We start from the raw sequence: 13,143 nt of genomic DNA, 5'->3' as shown, positions 1-13,143 counted from the left end.
CAAACAAACAAACAAACAAAAACAGCTTTTCCTCCATCCCCCTTCCCCATCCCCCCACTGAGGCTGAGCTTCAAAGATGACCAACGGAATTCTGAAAAGTTCGTTGGCTATTACCCTGCTCAGCACTCAAATTCAGATGCATCAAGGACCTCCACGTAAGGCCAGGTACTTGAATGTGCTAGAAGAGAAAGTGGGGAATAAGATCGAACTCGTCGGCACAGGAAAGACTTTCTGAACAGGACACTGACAGCACAGGTACTAAGAACAACACTTAATAAATGGGACCTCATGAGACTGAGACGCTTCTCTGTGGTAGCAGATAGTGTCATTCAGACAAAGCATCAGGCTACAGGCTTAGAAAAGATCTTTACTAAAGTATATATCTAATAGAGGGTTAGTGTCTAGAATATATAAAGAAGTAAAAAAAAGCCCTAAACTTCCAGAAAACAAATAATCCAATTTAAAAATGGGGTATGGGTCTAAAAAGAAAATTCTCCAAAGATGAAACACAAATGACTGAGAAACACTTAAAGGTTCATGACCTTTAAGGAAAAGCAAATTAAAACTACTTTGAGATTTCCTTTAACTCTAGTCAGGGTGGCCACGATCAATAAAATGAATGACAGCATATGATGGCAAGGATGTGGGAAAGGGGAATATTGTTGTTATTTTTTGCTCTTTTGGGGGGCCCACCACCCAGTTTTCAAATATATCACACATGGAGACTTATTCATAGTTATAAATGCCTTTCCTTAGCTTGGTTTGTTTCTTTGCCAGCTTTCCTTAACTTAAATTATCCCATCTGTCTTTTGCCTCTGGGCTTTTACCTTTCCTTACTTCTGTGTATCTTATTTTAACTCTTATTTTGTGGCTGGCTAGGTGGCTGGGTGGCTGGCCCCTGGAGTCCTCCTCTTTCTTTGGCTATTTTTTCTCTCCCAGATTTCTCATTCTCTTTATTCTCTCTGTCTGCCAGCCCCACGGATCCTTTCTCCTGCCTAGGTGTTGGCCATTCAGCTCCTTATTAGACAGGTACAGTAACACAGCTTCACAAAGTTAAACAAATGCAACATAAACAAAAGTAACACACCTTAAAATAATATTCTACAACAGGGGAACATTTATCCATTGCTAGTAGGAGTAACACCATGTAGAGCCACTATGAAAATGAGTGTGGCGGTTCCTTAGGAAGTGGAGAATAGAGCTACCTTAAGATCCAACTATAGCACTCTTGATCATATACCCACTCTACATCTTACTACAGAGATACTTGCTCATCCATGTTCACTGCTGATCTATTTATAATAGCAAGAAATGTAGAATAGCTCGGACCTCCATCAACTGATGTGTGGATAATGAAAATGTAGTACATTTATGCAATGGAGTATTGTCTGGTGCTTAAGAAAAATGAAATTATGAAAATTTCAGGTATATGGATGGAGCTGAAACAATCATCTTGAGTGAGGTAACCTAGACCCAAGAAAACAAATATTGCATGTTTTGTCTTTTCTGGGCTGTTAGTTTTTTAGGTTTGGAAGTGTATGCTATAATCTGAATAACCACAGAGGTTATATACCTAGTAAGGGACAAGAAAGGACATGAAGATCTCTCAAGGAAGGAGAAATATAATATAGTGTTATGGAGGGGTAAAAGAAAAACTAGAGTAGGAGAATTGACTTGGGAGGGGAGGGGACGTAGCAGTTTAAAGGAGAGAATATGGGGAGAAACAACTACCATTAAAGGTCATTTGAAAAACAATTTTTAGGTTTTTATTTTTAATGATATGTTTATTTTTATGTGTGTGAATGTTTTGCCTGCTTGTGTATAAGCCCACTGTGTATGTGCCTGATGTCCATGGAGGCCAGAAGGGCAAGCTGGATTTCCTAGAACTGGAGTGACAGACTGTTGAAGGCTGCCATGTCAGTGCTGGGAACTTAACTGGGTCCTTTGTAAGAGCAGCCAGTGTTCTTAACTACTGAGCCAGCTCTCTAGGCCCCCTGGCAATTTTTTAAAATTTAATTTTCTATTATTCCTCCCATTATACAAACCATCCTGTTTAGAAAGGCTCAGAGTGGGACTCTTTATATTAGCATATATATTTAATTAGACTCAAAGATTTCTGATCACGTCTACTTCCCAAATTAACCCAATAGTAGCAGTTGAGGGTAAAAAGAATAGACTGGGCATTTGAAGACAGGAAGGGAGTTTTAAAGTCCTTCAAACTGCAGCATTATTCATGAAAGTAGTTTTTGATGCTAAGGTAAATGTTATTATCAGTGTGGAGCTTTACAAATGCCTTCTGTTGCGTTTTCAGTCTATTTAGCACCTTCTTGGAGTCTCTGTCTGGATCCTTCTACCTCTAGCCCATAGCCCAAGGGCTTCTGTACAAATCTGAGGTTAATTTTGTCTTCCCATAGAGATGATATGTTTGGAGATTCCCTTCTCATAAATTTTTTTTTCAGAAGGAAAAATGAAGGTCTTTTCATCTAAGTAAGAGATTTATTTAGCTAAAACAACACTGAACATTTCAAAAGTACTGTGTGTCACAGCTAAAATGAGGAGCTTGGTGGTGGTTTACTGCAGTAGAGGTGGTTCCCATGATAGTCTCCACTTTACTGCTGCACCAAAGATACATAAGGCCTGCCCCCCGGCATATGGAGTGCGGCGAGTAAGCAAATCCACTTGGCATATGGGCCAATAAAACATGACATGCTGGTAACTCCACCTCCACGGTCAATTTTACTGTTTCTGTGGAAGTGGAAATTTGCCACTCTAAATATTTCTAATTATGTTTTAATTGGTATGTTCTTGTCGGCCAGTTGTCATAGTTTAAGAATATGCTTCTGATTGCCAGTGTCACAAGGAAGGACACACACTGATGTCAGGTATGTGACAAGTTCTCTGCCACTCTTCTACTCTATTTGGCTTGTGAGCTCATAAGATATAGAGTAGAAAAGGTTATATATTAGGTTAAGAAATAGAGATGTTTAGAAGGACTTTTGTTTTACCTTTTCCAAAAACTGCACCAATATTCTTTTCAGTTAAGAAATGGACTCATCTATCTCAGGATAGAAGTGCACATTCTAGTCAAGAGTTTATGGACCTTTGTCCCCACTGATATTTCATGTGAGGAATTTCCTTGTTGGGAGGCCTCTGGGCATTGAGAATATTTCCCAGTGCTCACAGCCTAGACTCACTGGCAGGTAATTATCATCCTGTTCCTGCTAGGTACAACAACCAAAAATGTCTCCAGAAAATTCCAAACTCCCTGCTAGGAACCTCTATTGCAAAGAGGATAGAAAATGCTGTTCAAGAAACCCAAAGGGTGGCTTTTTGCCCACTTGCCTCACTCTCATGGTAGGTTTATCTGCCCTGTCGCCTAGGCATACCTTCCCTGGTATTAGAACTTACTTATTTAGGATTCCAACATACACTGAAGACTGGCAGCTCTCTAGGAACTCTGGTAATCTAGCATCTAGTTTGGGACTGCTGAGATGTCCAGTTCTATGGACTGAACAGCTACTAGATCCTTAGCCTGGCCACTGGGAGACAGCCATTGTTAGACTACTTGGACCACAGCTTGTAAGTTGCCCTGATCTCTCTCTCTCTCTCTCTCTCTCTCTCTCTCTCTCTCTCTCTCTCTCTCTCTCTCTCTCTCTCTCTCTCTCTCTGCCTCTCCCTCCCTTTCTCTCTTACACACACACACACACACACACACACACACACACACACACACACACACTTGTCTTAGTCACTGTTCTATTGCTGTGAAGAGACACCATGACCAAGGCAACTCTTTTAAGAGAAAGCATTAATTTGCGGCTGCTCACAGTTTCAGAGGGTTAGTCCATTACCATCATGGCAGGAAGGGAGTGTGGTAATGGGCAGACAGGCATGGAGCATGGTGCTAGAGCAATAGTTGTAAGATACATCCTGATCTACAGGCAGAGAGGAAGAGGGAGAGGGACACACACACACACACACACACACACACACACACACACAGTAGGAGGATTGGGTCTGGCATAGGCTTTTGAAACCCAAAAATCCACCGCCAGCAACATATCTCCTCTAACAAGGCCACACCTACTAATCCTTCTAAGCAGTTCACCACACCGGGGACTAAGCTTGCAAATGTTTGAGCCTATGAGGGCCATTCTCACTCAAAACACACACACACACACACACACACACACACACACACACACACACACACACACACTAGTTTTGTTCCTCTAGGGAATTCTGACTAATAGAGTTGCTAAGAAACCTCCTCCCCACTTTTCTCTTTATTTTTGTTAGGCAGGATTATATATAGGGTGGCTCCGGAAGTGCCTTAGATGGGATTGCAATCTGATAGAGTATGACCAGGAGCCACTAGAGGTTCCATAAATGTTTAGGATAGTGTCTTAGCGTAAGCAGACTTTAGGGGGAGATTCTTAGAAACCTGTTGGTTTATGAGTGGAGAAGGGCCTAATGCAATGTTAATTGTTGGAATTCTTTTTTAAAGCATGTGTACTTACAGTACTCATGGTGCATGTATGGAAGTCAGGGTAATTTGTGGGACTCATTCCTCTTCGTCTACCGTGTGACTTCTGGGGATGTAGCTCAGGTCGTCTGGCCTGGCAGAAGCACCTTTACCCCCTTTACCCACTGAATTGACCACTGCTCCATTTTGGAATTGAGCTTCTTAGCTTATTGGAGAGCTTTCAGCCAGTCTCTGGGACACGGCTCCTTTCCCTTCCATGTCTCCATAGTTCTTCCCTCCTGTCCTGCCTTGTTTCTGCACTCTGTTCTAAACCCTCTTGTCTTTAGATTGCCTAGGAACTCCTAACATAGACTCTGGCTTTGGAAGGCCTTCTGCCTGTAAGCCCATGGCAGATGCTGTAATCAGACCTCACTGTCTGAGTGAGCCTGCCCCACAGGTCTGTGTACTTCACAAGTGTTTCTTGGACTTTCTCCTCAAGTAATACAAGCAGGCTGAGACATACATGAAAGGATTTTTCTTCTGTATTTATCATGAAAATGTGATGGGGGTCCTGAAGGTAAAAACCAAGCAAATGTGCCTCCAGGAGTTTTTAAACTCTCCACTTAGTCTGTCTGTAACCTCTCACAATTCATAAAAAATATCCTACAGCCTTTTTGTTGTTGTTTTGTTTTTTTACGAGACAGGATTTCTCTGCGTAGCTTTGCACCTTTCCTGGAACTCGCTTTGTAGACCAGGCTGGCCTTGAACTCACAGAGATCTGCCTGCCTCTGCCTCCAAAGTGCTGGAATTAAAGGCGTGTGCCGCCGCTGCCGCCGCCGCCGCCGCTGCCGCCACCACCACCACCACCACCTGGCAAAAAGGCAGCTCTGTTTTTGTTGTTGTTGTTGTTGTTGTTGTTTTCTTTGTTAGGCAAACTCTCTACCACTGAGCTAATTCCCCAACCCCATCCTACAGTCTTCTACCTGTTACTGGTTTCTGCTTCAGGTGAACTGATCCACATTCTTTTTTTTGCCCCCCTGGAGCTGAGGACCGAACCCAGGACCTTGTGCTTGCTAGGCAAGTGCTCTACCACTGAGCTAATGTTCTTTATAGTTTCCCCAACACCTGTAGCTTCAATTATTCAATGTTAACTACATTGTTCAGGGAAAAAAAAACAGAAGTAAACAATTCTTGAGTTGTAACACGTACAGTGCTTTGAGCCACAGGCTGAAATCTTGTGCTCTGCCCTACCAAGGATGCAGATCATCCCTTTGTCGAGGTTACCAAGGCTATATAAGCATCCTGCCCCTAAACCATTTAGTAGCCATTTTGGTTTAAACCCTATCAGGGGTATGTGCATATAGGACAATATGCTAAGTGTAGGGGTGGTACTGTCTGTGGTTTTATGAAGATTTGGGATGAGTCATTGTGGATAAGTGGCTGGCATATTCACCAGCCTCCTCAGTTTTCAGGGTGTTGGTTCGTCCAGTGACCATGGCCCCGTGATAGATGTAAGGAAAGCTACGGATTTTTCAGTTTCTTCAGTTTGTTTTTGTTGGTATACTGAGGAGAGAGACTGTGCTAAGGTTTTTGTTTTATATTTGAACAAATAAGGAAGTATGCAGACATTTAAATTTGCACCAGAATTACATGGTAGTAACTTATGAATGCATTGTTTCTTTGAGACAACACAACCTTTTTCTTTTTTTAATGTATCTAAGCTATCACCCTCACCCCTTTTCTGGCTTCATTTCCCTAGTTTAACTCAATCAATCTTCCCCCAAATTAAAAAAGAATGCAGAGCTAACTAAAGGAATCTAAAATTTAGTGGCCCGGTACCAGTGCCTAGAACCCTTGTCCCATCCACCCCATGATAGGGAGGTACTCTGAGATTAGATATGGAAGAGGCTGACCCAGTGCCTCAGCTCCTCACTATTTAAATCCAGGCATTGGAGGTTACACAGGAGGAAGCAGAAGCCATGTCCTGTAAATACTTGATCTCATCTCCGCACCATAACTGACTTTAATATAAACATTTGTTTACCATCTTCTGAATTTTGCCTCCCCAAAGCATACATTGCAGTCCTAACCCTTGGTACCTGTGAATGTGTCCTTTCATGGCAACAGTATTTGGAGATACTGTTAAGGTGAATTCATACCTCAGTAGGGATGTTTTTCCCCTATATCCTTATAAGAAGAGACCCAGACATGCCGTGTACTCAGGTTGTAGTTGAAATGAAGCAGCTACAAGCCAAACAGAGCCTAAAATTTGTGGCCAGTGCCGAAATCTGGGCAAGGCAGGGGAAGATGCAGGAACTGTCAGAGAAAGCCTGATCCCACAGACTCTGGGGTGAGGATTTCTAGCCTCCATAGCTGAGATAATACTTAATAATAAGTTTCTGTTGTTTAAAGTTTGAGGTACTATGTCATAGAAACCCTAGGAAATGAATGAAGCCATGTAACACTGTGCCATAGGGTCATTTTTCTGCTTGTGTTTGTGAGGTCTGCCCAGTTATCAATAGACCAGATCACTTCAGGCTAAGGCAAATCCTCATCTCACCTTGCTATTTGATTTAGGAGCATTTAGACAAAAATAATAACAACAGGGATGGAGGGATAGCTCAGAGATGATGAGCATTGACTGTTCTTCTAGAGGACCCATGTTCAAATGCAAAAGGGAACATGTGAAGTTCATGTGGAACATATTGGCTACTAGGGTAATACTTAAAGAAAAGTAAATGTATATTTACTTTTTTCCCACTTCCTTTCTTGAATGTTCCACCTTTATCACCCTATTATAGGAGTAATACATTGCCAACAACTGCAAAATCATGTATCGATTTCTAAAAATGCACCCTTTATTCTCTTCTAGTCATGGTACTTCCAAATAAAGATAAAGCAGTTGGCAGTGTATATGTGGTACATTGGTCTTGTTTCCCTGTAGAGTATTTCTGCCATTTCTCTGAAGGGTCAAAGATGAGAATAGTAGTATGTTTTGATGTAAATAATATCAGAAATAAAAATTAGCTTTGTGTTAAGCAATGTGATAAGACTTATAGTAAAAAAAAATTTGCAATATATCATTTGACATGTGTTTTCACTTAAGTCTCCAAAATAAATAAGCTTCTTTTACTATTTGAGGTTACAATATAATTACATATTATAATTACATAATATTACATATTATAATTACAATATAATTTCCCCCATTTCTTTCCTCTCTTCAAACCCTTCCACATACCCCTTGATGTTCTTTAGAATCCATGGCCTCTTTTCCACTAATTGAAGTTATATATCTGAGAGAGAGAGGGGAGAGAGAGAGAGAGAGAGAGAGAGAGAGAGAGAGAGAGAGAGAGAGAGAGAGAGAGAGTATTCCTAAATACATAAGTACATCCTGCTCAGTCAGTACAATGTAACTTGTATGTACGTTTTCAGAAATGACCATTTGGTAATGGATAACCAATTGGTGTGCTCTTCCCTGGGGAAGACTATTTCTCCCACTCCCAGCATTCCTTAGTTGCCTGTAGTTCTTTGTGTAGGGTTGAGGCTCCATGTTCTTTCCTCCATCTACTTTAGGACTTGAATTTTGCACCGGTGATGGGATTATAGCCCAGAAAAGATCTGTGGGATTACACAGGAAATTTCCTTTTGGAGCATAAAGGTCATTTAAATACTGTGCTCCTTTAGTAGAGAAAGTAGCAAGAAATCTAAAGACTCATAAAAAATATGTAAAGTAGCCATGCTTCAATATTGGGTCATTGCTGATCCTGGAGGGGCTACTTTGTAACTAGTTCCTAGGCATGTGGAACATCTAACCTTCCATGGGTTTTATCGGTAATCCATTACCTCATCCACCTCCTCTATTGTGCACTTACTTTTAGTACTGTTCTTTCCCACTGTTCTAGTCACCACAGGGCCAGGAAATAGACAACTAGGAGAGCTCCTTTCTCCCAGAGCACAATGAAATGATTCAAGCCAGCCAATCCTAATATATCTTTCAAATTTTTATTTTGCTCATATATATGTGTGTGGTATGTGTATGTACTAGCATATGTATTTGCACCTGTGTGTAGAGGCCAGATAATGCAATCGGGTATGTTTCTTCATTACTCTATACCTTGTATCCTGAGACAGTGTCTCCCACATGCACCTGGACTTTTTCAACTCAACTAGTGTAACTACCTAGCAAGCTGCTAGAGTACAGGTTCTCTGCCTCCTCCGCTCTGGTTACAAGTGGACCACCATGCCAGTTGGGCATCTCCATGGCTGTAGAAGATGTGAGTGCAGACCACCATGCTTGTGAGGCAAGTGCCTCATTCTTGAGCCAGCTCCTCCATCTCCAAAGCTTCATACACTTGTGAACTCCTTCAAACGGAATCCACAGTTGAGGCTTTTAACCATATTTTCTCTTATTCCTATTGCCTCCCAACTGACTTCATAAGCCCCTCCCCAACCTTGGTATGGTGTATTCCCTTCTCTTCTACATGTGAGCATAATTATCTGCTCAGTGATCATCTTTGCCTGATCCACTGGCTGTACCATGCATGTCTGAATAAAGCTAAAACCCATATTTTAAAAAGAGTATGTGAAGATCAAGGTGAGGAATAGACCATTGATGCAGGTTTTTCTGGAGCAGAAGCAAAGCATATATGCGTTGGTATCTAAGGAGTGTTCTTAGGTTTTACTTCTCTGTATCTCTGTTGCCCATAATAGTGCAACTCAATGATTGCAGAAGAGCTGTACGATAGCCTTGAGGGCAAGATGTTGATTTCAGTTCCTCTGCATCTTCTCATGGCCTCCCCTAGCTACAACATTTAGAAAGGGGAAATAGCCTGTAGATAAGAGAAGGCACTAGTCAAGGGCTGGTGATCTGAAGACACAAGCACAGAGAGAGATGACAAGATTGTCTTTATTATTTGGGACTGGAGTGTAAAAAGTAAAAAGGCCATGTATTGAGCCATCATGGTTTACATGAACAGTGGTGGAAGTTTCCTGTTTGAGGTCATGGCTTTATGATCTTCTTGGAAGACTGAGTTACTAGCCTGTTTTATTTAGATCAGCATAAGTGGTGGGCAGTGATCCACCCTATCACATGGCACTGGCAATAGCATGTTATCTGAAACTATGACCCTTCTCAGCTACTTTAGATCCCAGCTATTGCAAGAGTGTTTACTGGTGGGAGACCTTTTGGCATCCCATATCCCTAAAGAGGAGTATTTGGCCTCCCATCCTGTCACTGGAATGTTCCATCACTCATAGACATAGCCACAGGAACTCCAGTGATGATGTACCCTGCCTGACATGGGAGGCAGAGGTAGAGAGAATGGAAAAATCAGAGCTCTTAGAGTTTAAGAAAAGCCCTGTATCCAGTTTTCCTTTGTTTCTTCTCATTTCAGGTGTTTTCTTTTCTGCTAGAGCAAAAGCATTGTGGGATCTGGTTGAGAAAGGAAGATGGAAATTGCCGGAGATTAAATTACTTTCATCGTGAAGATGGTAAATAAGAAAAATATCTTATGCAGTTTGAAGGCTGAGACTATGGGACACATGGAGAGTTCAGATTGGGGCCCTCACTGGTCAGTCTCCATAAAGCCTATATCACCTTTCTGTTCATACAGATCCATCCCTCTGTACCCACCTGAGAAGCACAGGTGTCATGAAAGACAACTATGTCTATGATTATTTTAGAATCACTGCCTGTGTAACACAATGCTGCCAAGGTTGAGAGGACAGATGCCCCTCTTTAGAGGTATGGGCTATCAGGTCTTCCTGCTCCCTGCCCCCCAGTGAACACTCTGGCAGTGCATGGGATCCAAGGTAGTAGGAAAGGGTCAAAGGTTCACAATGAGCCTGAGACAATTTCAGGTATGTATCTCAAGAGGTGCCAGCTACCTTTGCCCTGGTTTTCTTCCTAGAGGAGGCTGAGATCTTCTTGCCTTTTTCTTTATGATCCTCAATTTTCTCCTATGCATTCCAACACCTTGAAGTCATCTTTGAATAAGCTTGAGGGTTTGATAATGTTTTTTATGGGCTCTTTCTTCATTGGTTCAACAGAAAAAGATAGCATGTGTGCGGTTGAAGATTACTGGTTGTACCTACTCATATCATGTGACATTGGCCCCCAACTATTTGTGTCTTTACATAAGTAACAACAAAAATCTCATACTAGAAGATGGATGCCATGGCTCCAGACATGACTTCCTCATATAAGTAGCACAAAAAAGCAGGGGTCTTAAACAAATTTAAGCCTGTTTTGCCCCTCTTTGATTTTTTTCTTTTTAAAAACTTTTAAACATTTTATGTATTCATATATATGTACTTACATCACTCTCCCCTCCACCTCCTCCCTCAAACTCTTCCTGTGTTACCCCCTCAAATTTGTGGCCTATATACTTTTAATTATTATTACTATATATGTACAGACATACATATGGGTAAATATATAAATACAACCTGCTGAGTCCATTTATGGCTGCTCCTGTGTGTGTGTGTGTGTGTGTGTGTGTGTGTGTGTGTGTGTGTGTGTGTGTGTGAGAGTTTAAGGTTAACCATTTGGCATTGAATAACCAATTTGGGGGTTCACCCCTAGGGAAGACTGATTCTCCCTTTCTAAGAAGTCATTAATTGGCTGTAGTTCTTCATTTATGGATGGGGCCTGTGAGATTTCTCCTTACTATATTACCATGTCAGTTGCTGTTGTCGTCATTGTTTAGGAAACCATACTATTGAAATGTCATGGGGGTAGCTTCCCTATCATGTGTAGAAGACATGATCTCCCAACAGGTATTCTGGTCCCCTAGCTCATACAATCATTTGGCCTTCTCTTTTGGATGTTCCTTGAGCCCTAGGTGTAGGAGTACTGTTGTAGATATATCTGTTGGGGCTGGGTTTTTAATTGGCGTCTATTCAGTGGTCATGGTGATTAATTTCATAAAGACATCTTCATCAAAATAGATCACACACTTTAACAGTATCCCCAACATTAGTGGGAAAAAAAGGATTAAGCCTCTGGTTTTCATTTAAGAAGCACACTTTCTCAGAAGACTGAAGCAGATTTTTTTTGTATGGTTTGATTTGGGTGACCAGCTAGCCTGGGTTTCTTCACCGTACACTGAGATAGTTAGGAATCAGAATATTTGGTCTCAAAAGGTTTGAGTTAAATACAAATTTTTTATTCTCCAAGGCAGGATATATTATAACCCTGAAATGGAATCAGGATTCTGTTATCACAAAACGGAAACTGGCCACAAAGTTGGCAGCTAACTATTAACCTGATCTACAAAATTTGACAACTACTTTTACTGTTGCTGATCTCTGGCCTCCATCTTTGCTCTCTGTATTTTCTTTCTCAAAGGTACTGTCTGACCAACATACATTTGATTTATAGACACTTAGGGACCCAGGCACCTGGTAAAAAAATGTCTTTTGCTACATGGCCAGGACTGGAGTAGAGGAAAAGTCATGGAAAGTAAGAGAAACTGACCTGGGCTCAGATTTGGACTTGTCCAAATTAATTAATTAGTTCATGCTGGGTAGGAAGTAGGAGGGTGAGTGTAATATATAGGAACACAGATATGGCCAAAGTGAAGTGAGCAAAGATCATAAATGAAATTGGAGTAATGACCAGTAGACAGAAAATGCAGGAACTTGTCATTCATAATAAAATATACAGGATTTCATTCTTCATTTAATTGAAATCTCTTGAGTTAGAGTAAGACCCTCCCAGCCAAGGATGAAATAACTTCCTGGAATGCTGAAAATTGTAGTTTTTGAAAAATAACAGCCAAGCCACATGAGAAAATATGGTGGTCATATGGGTTTGTCCTTAAATAGCTCTGCAACATGTGTCTCAGGGCCACTCAGTTGGGCATTCTAGGGAGTGGTCCTGACAAAGTCCATCATGGTCAGTATTTAATTAAAGCTTGCTTCAAATTTGACTCAAAATAGTGGAACTGGTTTTTCTCTGGCAAATCTCAGAATTAACACTATTTGAGCCTGTATTTACTATTTTTGATAGAATAAGAACAAACATAAAATGTAAAAAAATAATAGCATAATGTACCTCATGTATATACTAAGAACCAACAAAGCACTTGAGTGTAGAGTGAAGCATGCTTTCCCCAAACCTCCATCACACAGCTGGGTTGGTTAGGTCTCTGAGCAACTCACAAATGGTGCTCTAGCATTCCATTTGGACCACATGCTTTGATTAGCTCCTCTGTTTCTTAAGAAAAAGGGTTACACTTTTTTTTTGCCATTTTCCCCCCAACGTCTAACATATTAAATGCACCAAATGGAGATCTAAGCAAATATTTGATGAATGCATAGTGAATCTAGACAGCACACATCTCATAGAAATTTTCCACTGTTCATGAATGTTCTGTTGGACAGAGCTGTTCTACATTAAAGAGACCACTGCAGCAATCACAGGTTCTGTTTGTTTGAAACATGTGAAAATTTCCTTCCAGGAATGCTACACAAGCATTTTAATGTGATATACTTAAATGTAATTATACAATTTCAAATTCTATATCTTTGCCATAAGAAACAGTAACACATTTGTTTTATGGTGTTGAGTACAGTATTCTCTCAGGTAGGCAAACACTAATGTGAATACGACCTTCTACAACAGTGGTTCTCAACCTGTGAGTTGCAACCCCTTGGGGGTCAAATGTCCCTTT

General features: G+C 41.0%; 1 protein-coding gene across 5 annotated transcripts in view; it reads left to right on the top strand.

Annotated features, from left to right (window-relative positions):
* Positions 1 to 31: 31 nt before the first annotated feature.
* LOC102903288 (resistin-like beta) overlaps positions 32 to 13,143 on the top strand; it is a 28,036-nt gene continuing 14,924 nt past the window's right edge. The window contains exons 1-2 of one of the 5 annotated variants that reach the window (XM_042259394.2): positions 32 to 165; positions 9,862 to 9,958. The gene's annotated coding sequence lies outside the window, so the exon portion shown is untranslated. Of the gene's footprint in view, positions 256 to 9,861; positions 9,959 to 13,143 lie in introns of all 5 variants that reach the window. The other 4 variants (XM_076548929.1, XM_042259393.2, XM_076548930.1 and 1 more) reach the window with 4 other exon arrangements.

Source organism: Peromyscus maniculatus, chromosome 12 (genome assembly GCF_049852395.1).
Source record: "Peromyscus maniculatus bairdii isolate BWxNUB_F1_BW_parent chromosome 12, HU_Pman_BW_mat_3.1, whole genome shotgun sequence".
Classification (NCBI taxonomy): domain Eukaryota; kingdom Metazoa; phylum Chordata; class Mammalia; order Rodentia; family Cricetidae; genus Peromyscus; species Peromyscus maniculatus.
The sequence above is the reverse complement of the archived record's forward strand: the minus strand, read 5'-3'. Positions and strand labels throughout refer to the sequence as shown.